The 24,511-nt window shown below is 33.8% G+C and overlaps 1 long non-coding RNA gene across 1 annotated transcript; it reads left to right on the top strand.

Moving 5' to 3' along the window:
- Nucleotides 1-21,818: 21,818 nt before the first annotated feature.
- Nucleotides 21,819-23,459, top strand: LOC114756683 (uncharacterized). Its single transcript, XR_003741492.1, has 3 exons — nt 21,819-21,878; nt 22,461-22,567; nt 23,402-23,459. It is a non-coding gene; the product is annotated as an uncharacterized LOC114756683 (long non-coding RNA).
- The last annotated feature ends 1,052 nt before the right edge of the window (nt 23,460-24,511 follow it).

The raw sequence follows: 24,511 nt of genomic DNA, 5'->3' as shown, positions 1-24,511 counted from the left end.
TTTCCCCTCAGTAAAACAAAATGCTTTAAAATAAGTAGAAACTAAAAAGAAGATTTAAAAAAAAAATTACGAGAAAAGAGAAGATATTTCCGCTGCCAGAAGAAAAGAAAAGATTTGAAAATTAAACTTCTCACAGGTTCAAGATTATTCTGATCTTTTTGCTGTGATATTTGAATTCTAGAATTTGCAAGAAGTTTAAAAGGATGATAGGAAATATCCTTACATACTGAAGTGCAGCTAAATTGCTGTTATACTAATTACGCAAAGCACTAAACTAATTAAGGAGTTTCTCTCATGGCAAAGATAAATATCGTAGATACATGTAAATAATTTCAAAAGCATATTCCTTTCCCACATGAAAAATTGTTTGAAGTAGGGACATTAGAAAGTTAGCGGCACAGACAAATAGACACACGTTTCATCTCAGCCCGCAATAAAGATTATTGTTATTGTTATTATCAAACTATTTATATTTGTTTATCATGAATAACTCACTATTCTAACAAATAAACTAACTTAAACATCAAATGTCTTTTGAAATTTTAACTTTAGTTTTAAAATCTGCAATTCAATTGATGAATTATTGAATAGAGTGAAAATTATGTTTTTACGGGATTGATTTGAGATATCAAGCATTTTATCCATATACACATATTTTAAGAAGGTTTACCTATGGGGTTGATTTAATGAGAGAGAAATCATGTTATAATCCTGTTAGTCCAAGTCCCAGCAGATTTTTTTCCTTTACTTCCTTCTTACCTTTTTTTAATTATTGTTTTTGGCCGGTGAACTTTCCAGAAGTTATATTTACAAATACAGTGAATTGACGTCCGTGGCAAAGATGATGTTCAAATTTAGAGATCAACCAAAAGCTATTTTTTTGGTCGAAAAACCAAAAATTATTAAGAACGCCAGAAGTATTAAATTAATTGATAGACAAACAGCAGCATTAAAATCTTTCAAAGACTAGTTTCAAAAGTTTCATTAAATTAATTAGTAAACTCACAACTTGCTTAGATAAGAAAATCATAATTATGATAATTAAATATAAAACAAAAACAAATAACTAGAATAATTGATGCATCAAAACTGAGTCAAATACGAAACTAGTTTCAGTATTCATCACTTTGATGAGCAATATAAACTCATCAGATCTAGATGGCTTATATCTAATTCAAACAGTACAGATTTAAAATTTTTAATTATTTATTTTTAAATAAAAAAAAATATTTTTTTGATAGAATAATAGTTAAGATATTATCTCTATTTTACATTCTATATAAATTAAAAATAATTATTTAAAAAAAAAAGAAATCAAATCTGAATCATTCAAATGAGATATGAATGATCTAGATTTGATGAGTTTAAAATGCTCATAAAAAATGATGAGCACCAAAACTAGTTTTGTCAAATAGTGGCTGATCATCACTCTCATCCACATGCATGGCCTTCTGCGATGATTGCGGAATATTACCCGCTCAAATAAAAATCTATGCCAAAAATTGCGAATGCAAGAAGACGACTTCCCGTATGGGGCCAATAATTAACAAAAGTAAATCCTTAGCATTAACTTGTTAATTAGCTGGACTTGAAATGACAGAATTTACTAAAATAAGAATCAAGTAGACGAAGCATTTCTTTTTGGAAAAATCAAAGACGAGAAACATAATATATTATACATACGTAGGAAGGCTAAGAAATAAATCTCGTTTTGATTTCTAAAACTGAGTTTTGAGCAGAATATGCTTCCCTGCCAAATAACATTCTTTCATTTTCTTCTTCTAAATGAGGCTTTTTTGCCTGAATACTACAAATAGTAAAATTATTTATCAATATGCTATACTTTTAAAAGTATTTACCAATATGCTGCACTTAAAATCATTTTTCAAGTAAACAATTTTTAAAGTTGTTCTTCTAGTGAACGACTTCTTCATAATCAGTCCTCGATGTGCGTGAAGTGAATGAAAATTGTTCTTCAGGTGAACGACTTCAAAAATCATTTTTCATGTGAATAACTTCAAAACTTTATTTGTTGCTGAACGACTTCTCACCTTCTCTCTTGATTAGAATAATTAGTATAATGATTTATCAATCATTTGAATGACAAAATCATGACTAAATAATGGGAGGAAAATGTTGATAATTACTTAATGATATTAAAACTAATTGTGAAATGAGTATAAGATGTATATTAATTAAAAGTAGAAAGTAATAAATATTTTATTGTAAAAAATAATAAATAAAAATTAAGTTTATAAAGAAAAAATGATCCACCTTACTGATAGTGACTTCCAATCCCACATCTTGGCCTCCTTCTTATACGTTGTGGCCATTGTTGTTGTATATCCATTTCTTGAGGTTCAAGTGTTTTATTTATTTGTGTAGTTAGTGTATTCAAATCAAACCAAGGTGATTCATTTAAATGTATAGATTTTCGAGAAGTGACAAATGCTTCATTTAATGATTCACCATGTTCAAAAATAGAAGTATTGTATTTAGCTGAAAATAATGCAGGATTATCAAATAAAGTCATGAATGGTTGAGATTGAGAAAGATTGGCTAAGTTGGAAGAGGATGATGATGAGGGTGCCATGTAATGAGACTCAAGTTGTGTAAAATCAACAGAGGTGAAGGGAGATGATGGTTAAGGTGATATACTAATTATTTTAATTAGGAGAGAAGGTGAGAAGTCATTCAGTAGCAAATAAAGTTTTGAAGTCGTTCACTGGATGAACGATTTTTGAAGTCGTTCACTTGAAAAACGATTTTCATTCACTTCATGCACATCAAGGATTGATGATGAAGAAGTCATTCACTAGAAGAATGACTTTAAAAATTGTTCATCTGAAGAACGATTTTAAGTGTAGCATATTGGTAAATACTTTTAAAAATACAGTATCTTGGTAAATAAAATTTTACTGTTTATGGTATTTTGGCAAAAAAGCCTCTAAATGATGATATTGCTATCAACAATTTTCTTCCTCTTGGTTATCCCTAATTACGTTTTCCTTATCCTTCAACCTAAATGATATTTCAGACTACAGATCAACGACCACACTCCTATAGTAGTGTAAACAAAAGCCCTTAAGCTTTACGACCCTTTTCTTAGCTAGATTCCAGCCTCATTTTATGACCTCTAAAAAATTGCCATTTTGGATTTAAATATTAAGAATACAATTGAGAATACAAGGATCAATGATGGATTCTGGTAAGCCTTAGATAAAAAGGGGCCAAGGACCGTACCAGATTCAAAGCATAGCATATTGGTTAATGGACTCCTCAGCTAGTCTTTAAAGTTATTGATGACTTCCTAGTGGGAACAGCTTTTCGTACGTGCATATCCCATGCAAGTTTCTTGATTTCTTCATTTGCATTAAACATTTCACCCTCAAAAGATTGAGCAATTAAGATGTTACAAGTCTCAGTTTTCTTCCTCTTGCTACGTGCATCTGCCTTTTCCTTAAACTTTAGCTTCACATGTTTCCAGGATGATGACAGAATATCATTATAAAAATCAGCTTGCCTGGTAGGAACATCCATCGACTTGGTAACTCAGTACAATGATAGTGTCGGTTGAGTCACATATCACCAACCAATGCACTTGTGGGACCAAGCTACTGGGAAACTCAGATTTCACCACCAGTTTTACCTTTGTGATTGATTCAATGGGCGACGACACTTTTGGAGATGGGATGGCCTTCTTCTTAGTCCCTATGGATTCAAAGCTTCCTAATATTCTGAAAGTTGGAGGAGCCGCTATGGGTCTGGTTATTAGTGGTGTGGAGATGATACTTAATTCATCAATAGATCATCCAGTTGTTGCTGTGGAGTTTGATACCTTTCCCAATATTGAAGGTTATGAGGGCTGGGATCTTGTGTATGTACATGTGGGTGTTGAAACATCCTTCTTTTAACCCCTTAGAATATTCATTTGGAAGCGTTATGATTCAAACGATTCATGAAACAAGCCCGTAGATTGAAAATTTAACATTGGTTCTTGAGTTACTATTCACATGTTAAATTTCATATTTTCTATCCAAATTTGAAAAATCATAACTAATTATAGAAAAATTGTATTGAGGTGAATCAAATTTCTATCTGAAGCTCTTTGAGTTATCTATAGGGAAAAACAAAATAATACTAGACTTAACCCTTGTCAATTCATACAGTTTATTCATCGAAGTTTACTATTTATTTGGTAAAAATTGTACTTTCCAGCTTTTCTACCCCAACTTTGATCAAGCATAACTCTTAGCACACACATCCATTTTATGTGATCTATCACTTCGTTTAAAGCCCATGATGTGTTCTTTAACCATACCAAATTTCATAAGCAGAATCAATTGTTTGCCTTACCTCAACTCTGTTAATAATTTGTGGCTCTTTTAGGGATGATTTATCCTCCTAACTGGCATTAATAATTCATAATTAATTCTTTTCTTGCATAATCTTATTCCATCAATTTATAAAATATCCCCATACATTATTATAGTCAATTATGCATGCCATTATCATTATTTATCATCATATAACATTAGTGGCATGTTTATATCATACATTAATATACAGATTATGCAATGCAATGTAATACATTTCTTAAATTCTTTTCCTCTTTTCCTTGCTTCACTTCTTGATTTCTTTTCCCATATTCTTTGCACCTATTATGGTAGGTTAAGGGAAGATAAGATTTGGGAGAATATTAGTAGCAAACATTACTATCAATGCATGCAATACTAATGCTTGTTGGATGACATGCTTGGTTACATGCTTTCATGCTCCTAAAATGCCATGCCTTCATGCTCAATGTTTCATTCACACATGGCCATAGAATATACAAGAAATAGAGCAAAATTTAATCTTTCATAATCTAAATCATCATCAAGTGAGATCAACACACAAGTATATATATATATTAAGCACACAATAAGGGTAAGTTCACTACCTTTTATCCTTAAGCTTTCCCTCTTGCTCCCTTTACACTTCCAACCATTAAGATTGCTTGCTCAACCTTTGCCATTCCTTTTTTTTGGTGTCTCATAGTTCTAAATTCACAATACATAATAATATCCTGTCCATTAAGACCATGAAAAACCATTAACCATCTTAACTCTTAAACTTATTCCTCTTTAACCTTAATTTTTGCTGTCTTTTCCATAGTCTTTAAAACTATTCTCTTGGTGATTTCCTACTCAATTTTTCATGAAGAATCCAAATATGAGTTTGGATTTATCAAAATCTAACCCCTTATACCATTTCTTGCCTTGGCCAAATAATATGCCTTTATGGTCTATAATTTTCATTTTCAATTCTAATACTTCCAAACTTGTTTTCTCATCTTTACCCCACACACAATTTTTCATTCTGAACTCATTGAAAGCATCAAAATCATCAAAATCCAATCCTAAGAAATAGAACTCAGCCTGGCTGAAATGTTTTCTCAAGTTACACAATCATGAAATTCAACCAATTTCAGCATAAAACCACTTGATTCTTATTCCTTTCAAGCCTTTAAACATTATTTTAACATTAATTTCATCTTCCCCTACACTTAACAATTTCATGTAGCATGTCCTCTTAGGGTTTCAAGCTTCCAAAATCTATTAAAATCCATAACCAAGCTCCATAACAAGAAGGGCAGTGAAAACTACATCAAAAACCATGAACGTAGCTTGTTTTAAAGCTTGATCTTGCATAGGATAACTTAGTCTTTCTCTTCCCTTCTTCTTTCTCTCTCTAGAATTCATTTTGCAAGAGCTTCCCCATAATTTCAAGAGCCTTGGATAAAAATAAGGGGAGGGGAGGGGTATTTATAAAGTTTACAAACAAATCTTAGCCATTGATCTTGAAATTATAAGATTAAATCTTGGCCATTCATTTTTCCTCTTTGTCTTGTGATGACAAGTGTCCTCATGACATCATGCTTATCTCATCTTGCTTATATCATCAAGTCACATGCCTTTAATCAAACTATACACGTGTCGTTCATCCAATCGTACATATAATCCTTTACATGTCCCTTCATCATTTTGACATTAAGATAAGGGGAAAATTAATATAAAAAATCAAGCAAAATACAGCCCTTAGGTATTCCCCCACCTATCTTGCTATTTTATACCTTATTGAGTACTTTTTCGGGTCCTAACTTATCTGGGACTACTACGACATGTTCTGGCTTCATTTTCTCATCTAAAATAAGTCCATATGGCATTATATAACATGCTTAAAGAGGAAGTGATGCTCTTCCCTTGTTTTTCTATTAAAACAATTAATAATATTTATTTTGGAGTAAATTTGACCGAATTCTTTCTATTAGTCATAACTCTGAGAATCTGTCTCTGGGTATCAATACTATTTATTCATCACGAGAAATTTCTCTAATTTCTCTTAAGTCAAAAGTCAATCTCTAGATAGTTTGCTTTGACTTTCCCCAGATAGTATATAAATAAGCTTTAAATTCTATTAAAGCCAACTTCTTTGATTTCTGGGGACAAAATTATTTTTAAAACCTATGATAATTCCTCAAGTATTTTTTCCCATTTTCTTCCAATTATCTGAAGCCGCCTTATATTTTAAATAATTTATTTATGATAACATTCAAAATTAGTCAAAACCCTAGGAATTCCACAAATTCCTTTTAGGGGCATTTTTGTCATTTTTAGCCTTATAGGCCTCTGGACCTCATTCTCATTTTTTTGGAATTTTTCTGAAGTATTCAGGCCTACTTTTCATCACTGCCTCTTTTCGACTTGAGACTTTTCAAATTTATGTTTTATGTCCCTGTTTGGGTTTAGCCTCAAGAATCCTCTTATTAATGTTCTTAACACAACCTTTGACCATTAATTACCTCAACTCCTTATTCTGGACCCTTGAATGTCCATATAGGCCTTAACATGGCAATTCTCATTTTTTAAGATTTTTCTAGAATTTTTCAGCATAATTTTCATTTTTGCCCTTACCTGCCTAAAATTTTACAAAATTACGATTTTACCCCTGATTTGGCTTAACCCCGTAATTCACCTCATTGAGGCCTTCAGCATAACCTTTGACCTATATTCATCTCTATTTCTTATCATTGGGCCTCTAGATTTTACTAGAGTCTCTAACTTTCTCTTTTCTTGGTTCCAAGAACTTTTCTTTTGCCATTTAGTCCCTGTGAATCCCTTTGTCCTTTCAGGAAACCTCTGGGACCTCTGCCAAAAGGGTTTGGTAGTATTCCCATTTTAGGCTAAATCTAATACTTCTAAGCCAAAAATTTGGATGTGACAGGTGTCGATATCAACTCTATTAATCTAATAACACTATGCGATAGAAGGCTAATATCAAAGAAGGCAGAAGAAATAAGGCTTTCATTAGCTATAATGCAAGTACACAGAATTTAAGCATCTCATTCACTGGTTTTGATTCTAGTAACAACATTGTGTGGCAAAGTACCTACCAAAGTACCTACCTGAATGGATTACTTTTGGTTTCTCAACTACCACAGGACAATTTTTTGCAACACGCAAGATCAATTCATGGAGTTTTTACTCAGAGGAGTTCACTAATAACACTCGTACTCCAAGTCCAAGGCCAAGTAGAAATGCGATAGCACTTACAATAAGATTAGGGGTTGGCCGGCTAGTTTTAGTTTGGGGGTGGTATTGTTTGTCTTGTGGAAGAACAAAAAGAAAATGAAGGATGATGAGCCAATGATGAGGACATTAATGATGATTTTGAAAGAGGAACAAGACCCAAAAAGTACTCATATGTTGAACTAGCAAGTGCTGAAAATAATTTCAAAGACGAGTAAAAGCCTAGTCAGGGAGGATTTAGAGGCGTCTACAAAGGTTTTCTCAAAGATTCAAGCTCCTATGTCACCATAAAGAAAATATCAGAGAGTTCTAAACAAGAAAAGAAGGAGTTTGCTTTAGAAGTAAGAGTTAACAGCCAACTATGACATCAAAACTTAGTGCAACCCATTGGTTGGTGTCATGAAAAGAAAGAATTATTCCTAGTTTATGGGTACTTGCCAAATGGAAGTTTAGATGCTTATCTCTTTAAGGGCCAAAGGTTATTGTCATGGTTTGTTAGATTTAAAACTACTCAAGACTTGGCCTCTACATTGTTGTACCTACATGAAGAATGGCAACAACATGTTGTTCATAGGGACATAAAATCAAGCAACATCATGCTAACTCAAACTTAATGCAAAACATGAAGATTTTGGATTAGCAAGATTTGTAGACCATGCAAAAGGAGCACAAACTACAGCTCTGGCTGGAACTATGGGTTATATGGCTCCTGAATGCATTATTACTGGAAGGGCTAGTAAAGAATCTGATGTCTCTAGTGTGGTGTTGTTGCTTTGGAGATAGCTTGCAGAGGAAAATCCATTAAACACAAGGCCCTGGAAAATGAAATAAGCATAATTAATTGGGTATGGCAATTCTATAGAAGCGGAAAACTTCTTGAAGCGGTTGATTCAAGAGTAGAAGGAGATTTCAACAATGATGAAATCAAATGCCTAATGACCATTTGGTTGTGGTGTGCTCATCTTGATCATAATTGTAGGCCCTCAATAAGGCAAGTGTTTCATGTGCTTCACTTTGAAGCTCCTTTTCCAATGCTTCTTTTAGGTTTTCCTATTCCTACATATCATGATGAGTTTCAAGTATGGTAATCATTTTCAAATCTATCCAGTACCAATTCTTCATAATCAATATGACAACATAAGCTTTAGTTTTAACATAAACTCTTTTGGTTTGATCGCTTCAATTTCTAATGATGTTACAGCAAACCTTATCTCTTCTGTATTTGTTCAAAAATTAATTGTAGCTATTGTAAATCTGTGGTTCATTCAAGTAGTCCCTGATATTTTTTTCGCATTTCTTGGAGACAGTAATCTTACAAATTAGATAAAACTTAACAAAAGAAGCTATGACTGGTTTTGCTCAAAAAGTTCAATATTTTTCCTGATAAGTTGTAGTCATACAGTGTTATTTCGTATATTGTAGTGTTATTGTGTTGATAATTAGATTTATATTATTACATTAATTTCTAATGCTAATGTCTAATAAATAATAGACAAAAAATCATCGTCAAGCAAATTGGTTCTTAGCTTATGCTTTTCCACTCCAGAAATTTTCTTCTACACTGAAGTAGTCACAATCATGATGATAAAAAGTCTCTTTCTGGTGGACCTTCTTCATAAGAATCTTGACTGGGTTACATGCTTACATAAATTCAAACAACTGTAATTACAAAATTGAGGTTGGCAACATGTCAAGTTCTTCAAATTAAAGCCATGTCTATATCCGAACAAAAATAACGTTGTCCAACAAAAATATTGCTAATTTATATATTTAGGTATAGAAAATGAGAATAATTAAATTAATTTTGAGAGAAAAATTAATTTCATATATTATCGTAACGTCATATTAATTACTGAAAAAATAACAGAGAATTTCAAATTTGTTCCCATTGGTTTCTAACTTCATTGCCCAACGTATCAGAATTTGTCACTAGTCTATCATGTGGCTTTTCTCTTTGAATCAGAAATGTAAATAGGAAAACTATTTTTAAATACAAGATCAATTTTACTATAAACTTTGTGTATAAAAATTGTTTTTTTTGGTATTTGTAATTGGACCAATATTGGCACTAGACAAGCTTAGTGTTTAGAATGCACATTTCCTATAATTAATGAGTACCTAAAATGTGAAGAAGTGTATTAAAAGTATACAAAATTTAGAAAAGCTTTAAAAACTGAACTGGGCATATTTTGAATTTGGCCCCTCAAATTTCAAATGTGGTTTTAACTTCTGGAATTTAGTCTATCTTAAACATTTGTTCTTGGAGATATATTAGTATTGAAGTATCATTAAAGGCATTAAAGTGGTGATATGGACTTAGTAAATGGCATGTAACTGAATCTTGTGTGGATAACAGAAAGAAAAAAAGGAGTAAATTATCAAAACGTAGCTGTCTAGCCCCTTTTTTTTATCCCTATTCATTTGAGGAGCTATTTACTGCCTTGTATTTTGAGAACTTGTGGTATGTGCTCATTGTGCAACAAGTTTTCACGCACAAAATGATCAAAAGATCTATATGAGGATATCAATATATGAATATAGTACAACTATAATGATCATATCATCGTAGTCATAAAGCAAATGAAATCTCAACACAAGTGCAAAAATAAGAAAGAAATACGAAAGATCCGTCTAGAGAGAAGAGAGACCAGAGAAAGAAGATTACACCAAAACCAATCTTGCCTCTCTAACTAACATTATTCCTTTTTCATTCTAATGGGTCCACTTCCAGCTCATGTAATTTCCATGTTTGTTTCCTCATTCTAGAACTTTTCCGCACTTGGGCCTAGGTTATCGATCTATTTGAGTCCATGATTCTGTCCTTTGTACTTGAGCCAGTCACATTACCCCTGCCAATAAAAGGAACCTTGTCCGTAAGGTTCAAGCCAGGATAAACGACCTGTAAATCCTCAGCCCATTCCTATGTAGGAGCGTCACCACTACTCTAGTGAACTAAGCATTAGATGAGCCATTGACCACGACATTGAATCTGATGAGACTCAAGGATTGCAATGGGTTGTGCAACAAGTCCCCCCGAAAATAGCCAGTAAAGGTAGTGGAAAATAAGCACCCTGAGAATTGAAACCTTCAAACTTCTTCAACATAGAAACATGAAAGACTGGGTGGATGCGTGCCTGATCTGATAGACGCAAGCAATAAGCAACTTGTCCAACACATTCAATCACCTCAAAGGGACCAAAATAACGCATAGCTAACTTTTGGTACTCATGGAGTTGCACCAAATGCTGACGATAAAGTTGTAATTTAACAAGATCCTGATTGCCAACCTAAAAACTAAGTTTTGTGTGGTGACAATCAGCAAAGCGTTTCATTCATTCCTAGGCCTTGAGCAAGTTGCGCTTCAGTAGTAATAACAACTCATCTCATTATGCCAACTGTTGATGGACATCAAAGGGTGTATCCTCTAGAGAGGAATGACAAAAAGCAGCAACAGTGGGTCATAACAATACACAACTTTAAATGGAACCATACCAGTAGTAGAGTGAAAAGAGGTGTTGTACCAGAATTCTGCCCAAGGTAAATGAGCCAACCATTATCGAGAATAGTCAAACACCAAGCATCATAAGTACATCTCCAAATATTTATTGAGAGCTTTAGATTAGCCATTTGATTGGGGGTGATAGGCTGAGGTCAAACAAAGTTTCACTAGGATATGCTATAGTTAGCCATGTGGGGTCCAATTGTCTCAAGCCACGCAGCTCCAATGACCATGTCAACTCCTACTATTGGAAGCATAAAACAAGGCATATATATAATATGGCCATTAATTTGTACCGGTACTGCATTTATCAATTTTGTGCTACTTAGAATGCAAACTATTTCTCCCAGAACTCTAACCTTAAGAGTCAATTCAATAGGAACCTTTAAATAGTGTGCTATCTGTAGATGTAAAAAATTGTCTAAGCTTTCTCCATCGAACAAGATTTGCATCTTGTTCCCTTGAATATCTCTATTGAATCGGATACTTACGAACCCTTGTGTCCCTCTCAACACATGCAGAGATAAGTGATGCAATGTTAGTTTAGGTTCCTTAACATTTGGTTCTTCAATCAGAGGGACATCTTCTTTATCTTCATTCAACAGCATCATTAATTGTTTATTGGGACAATAGTGGGAGGGAGAGAATTTAGCATCACAAGTGTAACACAAGGCCGTCTCCCTCCTTACTTGCATCTCGGCCGCCATCATCTTCTTAATCGGTGGGATATTTAGCTTAGGTAATAAGGGGGGAGGTTTGCCTTACCTCTACTTGTTTGCAAACCTGTATTGGTTGTGAATGACCCAGTGTAAGGGACGAGGGCTTTTTGATTAGTGGAGGACACGGATACCATGGTCTATATTTTCAGCTCTGTGGCATTAATTGTAAGGCTTGATGATGAAGTATCCATAAAGAGGTTAGCTAATAACATAGCACTAAGCACCAATATGGGTTATTAAACTAGAACATCATGCTTTAACCCTGGTAGGAGTCCCCTATATAACAATCGAGAAGAGCTGACTCAGATATCTCCTCTGTTCTATTAGCTAGAGCCAGAAACTTTGCATTATAATCCTTAAGTCCACCTCCTACTCCTACCAATGTAAGCTTAAATAATTGAGATTGTACACAATCAAACTTTAAAGGACCATATTGCACCTCAACTGCCTTTGCCAATGTCAACCAATCTAGCACTCGACCTGCCTTTTTGAGCATCTCAAACCATGGCAGTACTTCCCTATCCATGTCTACTGATGCAATCATCAAACACTGGGATCCTATTATTCCAAAGTATTTGAAGTACTGCTTTGCTTTGTAAATCCAGTTCAATGTGTTTGTCCAGTCAAACGTCAGGAAATCCAACTTCATAAACTTATGATAGGAATGCATCTTATCCATATAATGAGTTTCTAGAATCGAATAGGATGATGATCTGGATGGTATTTCCTCTTACTTTATCACTATTGGCTAAACCAGTAATTGTAATATGGCTTCAAATCATCCAAACCACCCCTCTAGCTGGTCAAACGGCTATTCATGTGATCAATCAGCCACTCATTTGCTTGAATCGACCCTTGGCACCCTCCACAAAGTCATTCATCCTCTTCACATCATTCTGCAACTCCTTTAGATGGGTGTTGTCAGCCATAACGGACCTTATATTTCTCTCAATAAAAATACCAATATGATGATCATAAGCCCAAGGGAAGAGCCCAATCCTAAAAGACTAGTCTATTAGGACAGAAAGCCTTTTGAACTATAAACCTAACAACACTTGTGAGATTTCCTAATGTATGACTCATAACAGAGCACCACCCTTGAGACTCGACGTCCCTGATGGCTCCACTCTACGACAGTTCACGTAATCTTCTTACTAGTTAGAACCCTTCACAGGTAGCCCTTTTTGGTTGGCTTACTTTTAATGAAAGCACCAATGTGATGAGCACAAGCCCAAGGGGAGAGCCTAATCCTAAAAGACTAGCCTATTAGGAGAGAGAAATGTTTGAACTTGTAAACCCCATAATACTTGTGAGATTCCCCAACGTGGGACTCATAACAGAGCATCCCCCTTGAAAGTTGATGTCCCTGATGACTCCACTCTACAGCACTTCACTCGGTCCTCTTACTAGTCAGAACCCTCCATAGGTAACCCTTTCTGATTGGTGGACTCTCAATGAAAGCACCAAATGGTATGTCCTCATCCTACAACAAGTTTTCACACACAAAATGATTGAAATATCCATATGGATCAGCATATCAAGTAAGTACAACCATAATGATCATATCATCGTAGTCATAAGTTAAATGAAATCTCACACACAAGTGCAGAAATAAGAAAGAAGTACGGAAGATCTGTCCAGAGAGAGAAGATTACACCAAAGCCAATCCTGCCTCTCTAACTAACATTATTCCTTTTTTATGCTAATGGGTCCCTTTCTAGCTCATGCAATTTCTACATTTGTTTCCTGATTCTAGATATTTTTTGCACTTGGACCTGGATCGCCGGTCTATTTGAGTCTATGATTGTGTTCTTTGTACTTGAGCTTGTCACAACTCATCCCCTCTATATGCTCATTCTCTGTGCTGCATTTTAAAGACTTGTTCTTTCTTTCTTTTGGCTATTAACTAGCTATTTGGTGAATCCACATTACCATTCTCACGTCCTTTATGACCTTTCAACATATTTTAACACCATTATACTTCCAAGGACTAATGTTTTAGGAGGAACCAAATTTTAGGAATTAAAGTATGGGTTTGAAATTTGAGGAAACATAATCAAAATAGATTAAATTTTAAGAACCAAAAATTATATTAACCTTTCAGAAAAATACACTGAAAACACATAAGGTATGAATTCTTAGAGAGGTTAGATAGTCTCATAAAAAAAACAGAGAGGTTAAATAATATTAAATCAGTCTTGACAGGTAGATCCTGAAAGATGATCACAAACAGCACTATATATGGCAAGAATCATGGATAACATAGGGTTATGAAAATTTTAATGGGTTGAATGTAAAACATTTAAGAAATGGGATTCAAATTTTTTAATTAGTTATTCTTACTGATCTTTTATGTTGTATATTTTCTTTGTTAAAATTTTAGAAATTCACTTCTCCAATTGTTTAAATCAAACTCGTTAAATTTCCCTTTTTCGCCCTTCTATTTCTGTGGTGCTAAACATGTGATTAGCTTTTAATGATGTCTAATCAACAATGAGAGATAGTGCCAAGCTATTTTTCTTTCTATGCTTGAGCTTTTCAACTTCGAAAAATTTCTCCTTAGTCACAAATATGATGACAAAATGTCTCTTTCTATTGAAGCCTCTCCATTATAATCTTGACTTTGTTCTTGCAAATATAAACAACTGAAATTATAAATCTACGCTTGAGAACACTTTGTACTCAACGTGAAGTTCTAGATAGAAGGTCATGTAACTCTCTAGATATATCAAAGAAAAATTAGCATTATAAAACAAAAATCTTGTTCATTTATATATTTTGTGGTACAAAATAAAAGTAAATAAAATAATTTTGGGATAAAATTAATTTCATATTTTTGCCATAAAATATAATTTCAAATTGGTTCCTATTGGTTTTGGGATTCTTTCCACAACACATGTGAGAATTAATTTGTCAATCTATTATGCGGCTTTAATTAAGATTTATTTCTGTTTGAGTGAGTGCTATCAGATAAGAATAGAAAAATCTACACTGGCAATTGTTAATGCAAGAATATGACCCCCTAATGAGGCCATCAACAAAAGTGAATCCTTGTTGTTAGCTCCTATAGTAAGAGTTTGTATGATTGAGATTATCCTTACATATATGCTTTATAATTCTATTGATATATCTATATTTCTTGAGATTTGATAAATATCCCACTTGATATCTCACAAGCACATATTAGTATGTATGATGAGTTATAAAGTTGGTTGATGAGGCTTTCATTTCACCTTATGGTTTCTAATGTTTTCAGGTGATAGTTTAGGTGTTAGTCCATTATGGAAGGTTCTAAAGGTGTAGTATGCTCTTATAACTTGTATAGCCTCCCTCTTTTTGTTCTATGTGTTGATTTATTATATATTGCCACATAAGGTTCATTTATAATAATTTAGTAAACTGATACTTTTAATTTTTTTTATTTACTGAGAGTGTTGGCAGAAGGATGGAGGCCATTAGGACGTTGCTGTGACACTCTTTTAAAAATGTTGATTTTTGATTAATAAAGCTCCATAGCTTATTTTGAAAGGATTTATAAGTTTGTATACTCAAAAGTGTGAGTTTTCTTTTGGGCTTATGATTGATTGTTATTTCTAAACTTCTAAAATCCAAGGCCCAAGTTAAGGATTGATATTGCTTGTCATATTAGTTTATTTCTTTTAACCATGACGGTAGTTTAATGATTTTAAGATTTGTTCTTTTCTATCATAGTTAATCTTTCAATTGAATTATTTGATTTAATTTTAGTAGGTTTTGTAAGTAACGCTCATCATAATTTGGTATCAAATTTAAAGATTCTGTGAACTATGCTGCATTACATTGCATTTAGTGGCAATATACTTCCCTATTAACTTTTGTATGCATTTGATTTTTTTCCTTCTTTTGCTGGCTTGCATCCTTAGGTGGGGAGGATGGTATGTACAAGATCCCAATAGACTAATTAGAATGATGGACAACCCATAAACCCACTGAACCAGCCACCGAATCAACTTCTTTTCAATCAAGATACTTGATTGCAACAGTTGAGGGATGTTGTGGCAACAGAAGTAGAAGGGAGAGTAAGAAAGTTAGAGGAAGATTTAAGAGGCAAAAGAGTTGTTGAAGAGCATGAAGATAATGGGTTCATAGAATAGACAATATGTCATTCTGGAACCTACAAAAGTTCTGCTAAAAGACCCAAAGAAGATAGTAGCTCTTAGAGGCAACAAGGACACAAATGAGGTTATGAACCTTAGGAGTGTGTGGAAGGATATAGATTACTATCACCTGGAGACTTTTGATAGGGACTTAGATCCTAATAAAGTTGAGACTTGGATTGATGGGCTAGAAACGATATTGAAGGCTTGTGACTACCTACCAGAAGGTACAAGCAGCAATTGTCTTATTGAGAGACGAAGCTAAGAGGTGGTAGAGTGTAGGAGGCATAGATGACTCACAAGTTACTTGAGAAGAGTTCAAATAGATGTTCTTTGACTATTACCTTCCCCTAGCCTTGAGACAAGAAAAAGAGACATCTTTTTATGCTCTTTGACAGGAGAACATATATTAGAATGAGTTTATTGCTAAGTATATTGATCTTTTTAAGTATGTTACTTGTGTATAACAAAGGGATAACCCCGGATAGATGGCCTAGCAATTTATAGAATTGGTAAGACTGTAGTTGAGGTAGTAATTGGCATTGTATGAATTTAAAAGTTTTAAGGATGCCTATACAAAACTTAAGATAACAACTCGCATGCCTAGAGAAATATATGAGAACATGAGGCGAGATAGTTGGGGGAGGTTCTCTAGTTTTATGAAGTAATAGGAGGAATTAATAAGAAAAGTAGTTATAGTTTAGGGAGCTTAAGGAGCTCAAGCAAAGGCAAGAGCCAATAGTCAGAAGAATGTAGCCAAAAGAGACTTTATGCAAAGGAGACCAACTTAGGGGATTTGTATGGGAGGAGATTAGAGCACCTACCATAAGCCTTCCAGATCCACACAAGTGTTAATGGTCTTTGCTCAAAATGTAGGAGGATTCATACAGAACAGTACTGGGAATGCCATAAATGCCATAAATTTAGGCACATAGCTCGCAATTGTCCAGGGCGCAGTAGCTGACTGCTAGCTCCAAATCCATGGTGCTAGGCAGAGCATTTGCTTTGACTATGAAGGAGGCCAATGTGTCTCCCAATTTGATTAGAATTACTGTTTCTCTTCAAGTACATGACATACCTGTGTTGCTTGATCCTGGTGCTACTTATTCTTTTATTATCGTGGATTGTGCTTGAAAGTTTAAATTCCCAATGCATGATTTACCCTACCTATTGAAAGTGTTAACTACAACGGGAACCACTATGTTAACCAAACAAGCTTGTTTGAGTCTTGTACTTAAATTTGAGAACCATGAGTCTATGATTGATTTGATTTGTCTATCCTTTAAGGGTATTGATGTGATTATTGGCATAGATTGGTAACCCTCTCTTTGTGTATTAAGGTAATTAAGACTGTTAATTGTCCTTTGTGATTGTCTGCTACTCAAACAACTAAGTATATTCAGAAGGGTTGTCAAACCTATACTATCTTCTTTTTTTTTCAGTATGGATAAAGAAGTTGGTATTGAGCAAATTCAGGTAGTGAGGGAGTTTTCTAAGATATTCCTTAAGAAAGTGTTCAATTTACCCCTAAAGAGGGAAGTTGAGTTCTTCATTGAGCTAGTGCCAAGGACAGCTCCTGTCACACCTCTTTTTATAACCCATTATACATTAATTGGAACCAATATAAATTTTGTAATACGTTCGGGCGAAAAATTTAAAATTTAGGATTTTACTGTTCATCCTGTCCATACACCGTTCATCCAAAAATGAGCCAACTTTGAAAATTCATAACTAATTCTAAAAAAAATCAAAACGATGTGGTTCTAATTTTCACGTGAAATTTGCTAAGACTTCTATGGGAGAAAAATACTCATTATATCCAATTCCACCCAGAATAGTTCCAGGAAATTCGTCAAAGTACACTGTCTATTTGGTAAATTTTCGAATTTCTAGTATTTTTGCCCAAATTTGGAAGCACATAACTCTTAGCACAAAACTCCAATTTTAGTGGTTTACCACTTGTTTTAAAGCTAAAAATGAGATGTATAATCCTATAAAATTTCATGTCCAAATTCTAAAAATTGCTCATCATTTTATGTGCTACAAGTTTGGTCTCTTTTAGGGAGATTTCATCCCCTAATGCTACTTTTTTTAATTTATCTCCCATTTTTCTTTTTCCTACACTCTTTTGACATTATACCATTCAATATTGCAACATTTAAGCATGTCATGCAAACATAATTTACATCATATATGATTCACAATCCATTATACTCTCAACATAAAGTTCATTAATACATTACACAACATAACATGATAGCATCAATTCCATAATTGCTCCTCTATCCCAAAATTATTTTCTTGCCCTTACCATCAGATGAATCATTCCCTATTTGAGACATAATTTAACATAGGAGGAATGAGATTTTCATGAAATCTCAATAGTATTTGAATTACAATTATCATGCAAATCAAGCAAGTTATCATGTGACATGTTATGATACCTCAAGGCATAATCAACCCCTTAAAATTATGCTTAACACCATGCTAAAAGAGGAACATCAGCACTTCCACAATGACATAAACCAATGCATTTGGCCAAAGCATAAACCAATGTTATTCAACCAATCCATACCACAACACAAGTTCCTTTATCCAAGCAAACAGCAAATCACATTAAACAAGCAAGATTAACAATTAAATTATAATTCAAAGCTACCTTTTTAACACTTGTCCACTAGGTTACTTCAAGGTACAAAGCTTCTCCTTGGTTTCTCCTCACAATGCCTATCAAACCAAGCATAAACATAGGCTAAATTAATCACTAACAACTTGATTCCAACACTTTAACATTAACTTAACAATTTTTCCTTTTTTTCTCTTAATTTTTAACAAAATGATTCCTTCTTTAGAATCAATCATCTTATGGCTCATCCCTACACAATTTTTTATGAGGAATCTAATGGTACAATCATATTTTTGAAATTCATACTCCTTCCCCATGAAGTTCACTTGGACGAATAGGGGGGTTTTTAACTTCTAAAAATTTCATTTTTGATTCCAATGATTTTAAACACTTTCCAACAACATATCCCTACACAAAAACGTGTTTTAAAGCCATTAGAATCATCAAATCAAGCAAAATTAAATTGCTTCTATGTGAATAGTGCTGAATGAATTTCTTCCCCTTAAATCCTAACTTTGATTTCATCCAAAAATCAATCCATACACCACTTAATCTTTCTTATTCCACTTGATTATTAATATTTTTATCCTTCCCTAAACATCACAAGGTCCACAAAAATTTTGGCAGAATTTTTCCTAATTTTCCAAGCTAAAAACATCAACTAACCAAGCTTGAAACTTAGGAATAGGAAGGCATAAGCATACCTTAATATTTTCTTGGTGTATGTTGAATGATTCCTTATCCAAAACACTTAGAATTTTCAGTTGAAGGGTGCTGGAAGAAAAATGGTAGAACCTCCCCTTGTTTATCTATTTTTTCAACATTTTTTTTGTATTTTCTAAGGGGGTATTTATAGAAAAATTCCATCGGCCTTCACCCCTCCATGTTTGGATGAAATTGGCCACCTCAAGACAATGCCTTTTGGTAATGGAAGCATGATCTGGATATTACTAGTTGAGAGTCAAAGTAGAGGACATCCTAAAGACATCTTTTCGCACCAGATATGGGCACTAAGAGTTCCTAGCAATGCCTTTTAGTTTGACGAATACTCTAACGGTGTTTATTAACTATATAAACCAAATCTTTAGGCCATACTTGGACAAGTTCATTATGGTGTTTATAGAAGATATCCTAATGTAATCTAGGAACGAGAAAGAACACCAAGAGTATCTTTCCATTACCTTGCGAATATTGAGGGATCATCAATTATACACTAAGTTAAACAAGTGCAAATTTTGGCTCAAAAAGGTGAATTTCTTAAGCCACATGATATCTGTTAAGGGAGTGGTCATTGATCTTAGCAAGGTTAATGCTGTCTTGAAATAAGAATCACCAAAATCTGTGACAAAGATAAGAAGTTTTGTGGTTTAATAGGTATTATCAGAGGTATATTAAAGGGTTTCTCTTAAATGGCCATGCCTTTAATTTGACTAAGTTGCATGACTAACTGTTTATCTGCAACGAGAATTATGAGGCAGCCTTCAAAGAGTTGAAATCTAAGTTGACTATAACCCTAGTATTGACTCTTATGAATCCTAATAAATCATACACCCTTTACATAGATACTTTACTTAAGGGTTTAGGGTGTGTCTTAATGTAGAAAGATAAGGTGGTTGCTTATACATCTAGGCAATTAAGGCTACATGAGAAGAATTACCCTACTCATAACCTAGAGTTGGCTGTGGTAGTTTTTGCATTGAAAATCTAGAGCCATTACTTGTATGATTCAATGTTCAAGGTCTTCAATGATCACAAGAACTTGAAGTATCTAACAGATCAGAAGGAACAAAATAACAGGCAATACTGATGGATGAAATTCCTTAAGAACTATGCCTTTTAGCTCAAGTATAATCTGGATAAAGCCAATATGTGTCACATCCTAAATCTTAGGCCTAGAAGCCCAGAAAGTAGCCTAAAGAAGGTAGGCTATCAAAGCCCTTTTGAGTAGAAGTTTCAAAGATGCGAAAGGAAGCTAGAAAGGGAATAGGGACTAAACTGCAAAGTGAGAAAGTTTTTATGGGAAAAAGTGTAAATAAAGTTAGGGACTCCAATAGAGTTTCAAGAGCTCAAAAAGGAAAAATAGGTTAAGTGTAGATCTAAGATTGAGGTACAATCCTCAAAGTGATGGTTCATAAGGCTGAGCCCAAATAAGGGCAAAAACATAATTTCAGAAAGTTACGGGCCAATAGGGGTAATTATGAAAAGTATACAAAAATTTCAAAAAAAAAATCAAAAAATAAGAAATAATATATAAAGGCTCATTCAAGGTTCATAATGACAAAAATACCCCTATAGTAAAATGAAATTTTACTGTAAATAGCTCGGTCTAAGGTATTTAGATAGATGCAATTATTTGGGTAATAAACAAATCTAAAAAATATATGCAAAAATAAAGTTAAATAGTTGAGAGATTGTACTAATTTATAAAATTAGACTCACTCCTAGAAGGCCAGTGGAATGGATTTAATAAAATATAAAGCCCGATTGTGCCGTTAAAGGGCATTTTAAAGAATGGTTTTTAAGTAGAACCCATAGAATGAGTTATGGCTTGAGAAAATTCAAAAATATTCTCTAAAAGTAAAAGAAATTTTTGGGGTAGACAGAATAATTTTTAGAGCTCCAGAACGTCATGAAGAAATCCCAATAAATAAGAGCCAAGTAAATAGAGGAAAATATCTAAAGAAAAGACAAAAGCATTTATGGCTTATTAATGCACCATATAGGGTAATTATGGTACCATGTGAAGGCATTAAAGAGAAGAGAAGTGGTAGTAGAATAAGACAAAAGTGATATGACAAATATTTCAGTCCTACAGGAGTTCGAGATTGAGAAAAGGGATTGGTAAATTATGAATATTACAGTAAATCTGGTAAGCTTCTCATAGAAGCTATCCATTTCCATCTCTACCTCTAAGATTTACCAAATGGAAGAATTTTATTGGTTGGAAGGTTCAAGAAAGACATGTGATGATCAAAATATTATTTCGAATTTCAAATTTTATTAAATTTGGTTTATGGAATCCAAATGACATTTTAATTTAGTTAAGGGACAATTGGACCAATGAGAGGAAGCCATCTAACCTTGATGATGTCATGGAGATGAAGTAAGCATGATGTAAAAGAGCACATGAAGTTCCAAGTTTACCCTTGTAGCTTCTACTAATTTTAAGGGGCAAAGTTGTCTTTTCATACCATAATTTTGCCTATAAATACCCAAGAGCATTTTCGCACATGAGTTTAAGAGGGAAGGTGCTGCCAAAAAATGAAGGGAAGGAAGAAGAAGAGGAAGAGCAAGGAACCAAGCAAAGATTCAAGCTTTAAGATCAAGGTATATTATAATCCTAGCACCTACCTTGGTTTTTAACTAGTTTGCTCATGATTTTGATGAGTTTGGAGGCTTAAAATCCCTGGGTCCAGCTGCTGCATGAAATTTATAAAATTAGGAAAAGATGAAATTGATGTTAGATCTATGTTTAAGGGATAGTATGGGGTAGGATTTAACTAAGTGGTTCTAACTTTGTATTGGTTGAATTGCATGAGTTGGTCACATTAAGGGACCTCTTGACCTTGCTATGTTCTTCCCCTTAGGATGTGTTTTTGATGATTCTAAGGCTTTTAATGGATTTAGAATAGAAAATTGTGTGGACACAAGTGAAATTTTGGGAATTCCAACCCTTATGTCTCGGCCTAGCAATGTTCTTGGGAAAGGAATTGGATTTTTATAAATCCAAGCTCATATTTTGATTCCTTGGGTAAAATTGTGTAAGATTGGCCTAAGAGAATTATTGTTACAAAGCTATAACACTAATCCAAAAATTAAAAGAAAAGGTTAAGTTCGAGAGAGCTAGTCTTAAACATTGTATAATCTCTTAGTCCTAATGAATTGTATGATCAATGTGGCTATGTGTAGGATCTTGGGACATCCAAGAGGATGGATTGGAGATATTGACTGAGAGTTATCATGATGGGGAAGCTTAGGGAGCAAGTAGAAATCAAGAAGAAAGCTTATGGTACAAGGTAGTAAACTTACCCTTTAATATTGCTTGATATAGTATACTTATGTGTTGATATGTATATGATGTTTGAATGATGTTGTGACATGTTTTAAGTTGCTAAAGATGCTGTTTATGGCCATGCATGAGGTATGAAGCATTAAGCAAGTTACAAGATGTTTAAGTTTACATATCAAGCATTAGCATCCATTTTGCATAATTAATTAGTAACGTTTGCTATTGAGATTCTCCAAAATCTCACACCTCCCTTAACTAACCATAGTAGGTCTAATAATGATGAGGAAGCATGCATGAAGAAGGGCAAGAAGACGGAAGTAAAGAAGGTGGAGAATTCCTATGTATTACATTATATGATATAATGTTTATGTTAATATAGGATATAAATAATGTCCAACGTTATGTGATGTAATATGATGATGGCATGTATAATCAAGGTACTAAAAACCGGACCGATGAATGAACTAGTTAAGGCAGTGGGTTAAGAGTCAGTAGGTCAGATCGAGGTCAAACCGAAGTCAAACCGGGAATAATTAAAATTATATAATTTTTTTTGACCAGGAATTAAAATTATATAATTTAATAAAAATTTATAAATATATTCTTATTTTAATTATGATTTATTATCTTTCCTTCTTTAACACAAGTCTTTTCTCTCTCTTTTTTTTCTCACACAACAATCAATATGATTGATAGATTGACAAATTTTTTATCTCTTTCCTCCATTAATACCCTTTTTGACTATCTCTTTCTCTAATAAAAATAATAAGGAATTAATAACAATCACTTTCTTCCTCGGGTCGTTTCCTCAATCAAAACTCATTATCAATTGCATCTTTAGATATCTTTAAACTAGAGAGGAGCAACCTGCGAGTGTCTTCAGATTTCCTCAAACAAGAGAGGAGTACTCGCCGGCAAGTCTTAGCTCACCCACAAGCTAGAAAGAGTGCACCTTATGGCTTGGAGACTTTCAGCAGTCTCTATGACTTCTCTTTGGCCAGATCTGATCAGCCCCTCTTCTTTGAACTTAACATCGCTTGCATCTGCAATGGTCCAAGAGGGAGATCTAACTACTAGAATGGAAGAGGGAGCACAAGCAAGAAGCCATTTTGTATGGTAGTGGTAGGTAAGGAGAACAACAGCAAGATCCGATGATTGAGTTTTCCTTCCCCCCCCCCCTTTTTCCAAAATAAACTGGTAACTTGCCTAGCCCAGAGGGTTATCTAGTTTAGTCCCGGGTTATCCTAGGTTAGACCGAGTCCTACCAGTTTAGTTTTTCTCCAGTTTTTGTGATCACCCAGACCGAACAGGCAACCAGTTCGCTGGTTTTCGGTCTGAACTGGCCGGTCCGGTCTGGTTTTTAATTCCATGTGTATAATTGACTATGATGATGTATGAGAATAGTTTATGACGGATTGAAGGAATGAGATTATGTATGCTTGAATTAAGGAAGAATTAAAAGTAAGAAGCTAATGAAAGATAAAACGTGGGTTATGGAGCAGTGAGTTTGCAACTCCAGTTTGACCTAGCAAATGGTGGAATCTGATCACAAAATTTGGTGATCTTATAGTACACATCCCAAGCTTTAAACATATAGGTAGTTTGCCTTAATTGGATGTATACATTAGGAGATATGAATTTTAGAAGTGGAGGAAGAGAATCTAAAAGTTCCAGAATTGACCAAATAAATAATAAAGTTCAACAAATAAACTGTATGAATTGGTCAAGGATAAGTCTAGTTTGATATTTTTCTCCTGTAAAGAATCGAAAGATCTTCAAATAGAATTTTAAACCACTTTAATATGATTTTTTTATAATTAGTTATGATTTTTTGAAGTTAGACTGAAAATTTGAAATTTAAATAGTGAATAGTAACCCAAGAACACATTAAAAAATTTTCAATCCACGGGCTTATTCCATGATCTGCTTGAACCGTAATGCTTTCGAATAT

This window comes from Neltuma alba, unplaced genomic scaffold, assembly GCF_004799145.2.
Source record: "Neltuma alba isolate B1F8T4 unplaced genomic scaffold, ASM479914v2 tig00010452_pilon, whole genome shotgun sequence".
Classification (NCBI taxonomy): domain Eukaryota; kingdom Viridiplantae; phylum Streptophyta; class Magnoliopsida; order Fabales; family Fabaceae; genus Neltuma; species Neltuma alba.
The sequence above is the reverse complement of the archived record's forward strand: the minus strand, read 5'-3'. Positions and strand labels throughout refer to the sequence as shown.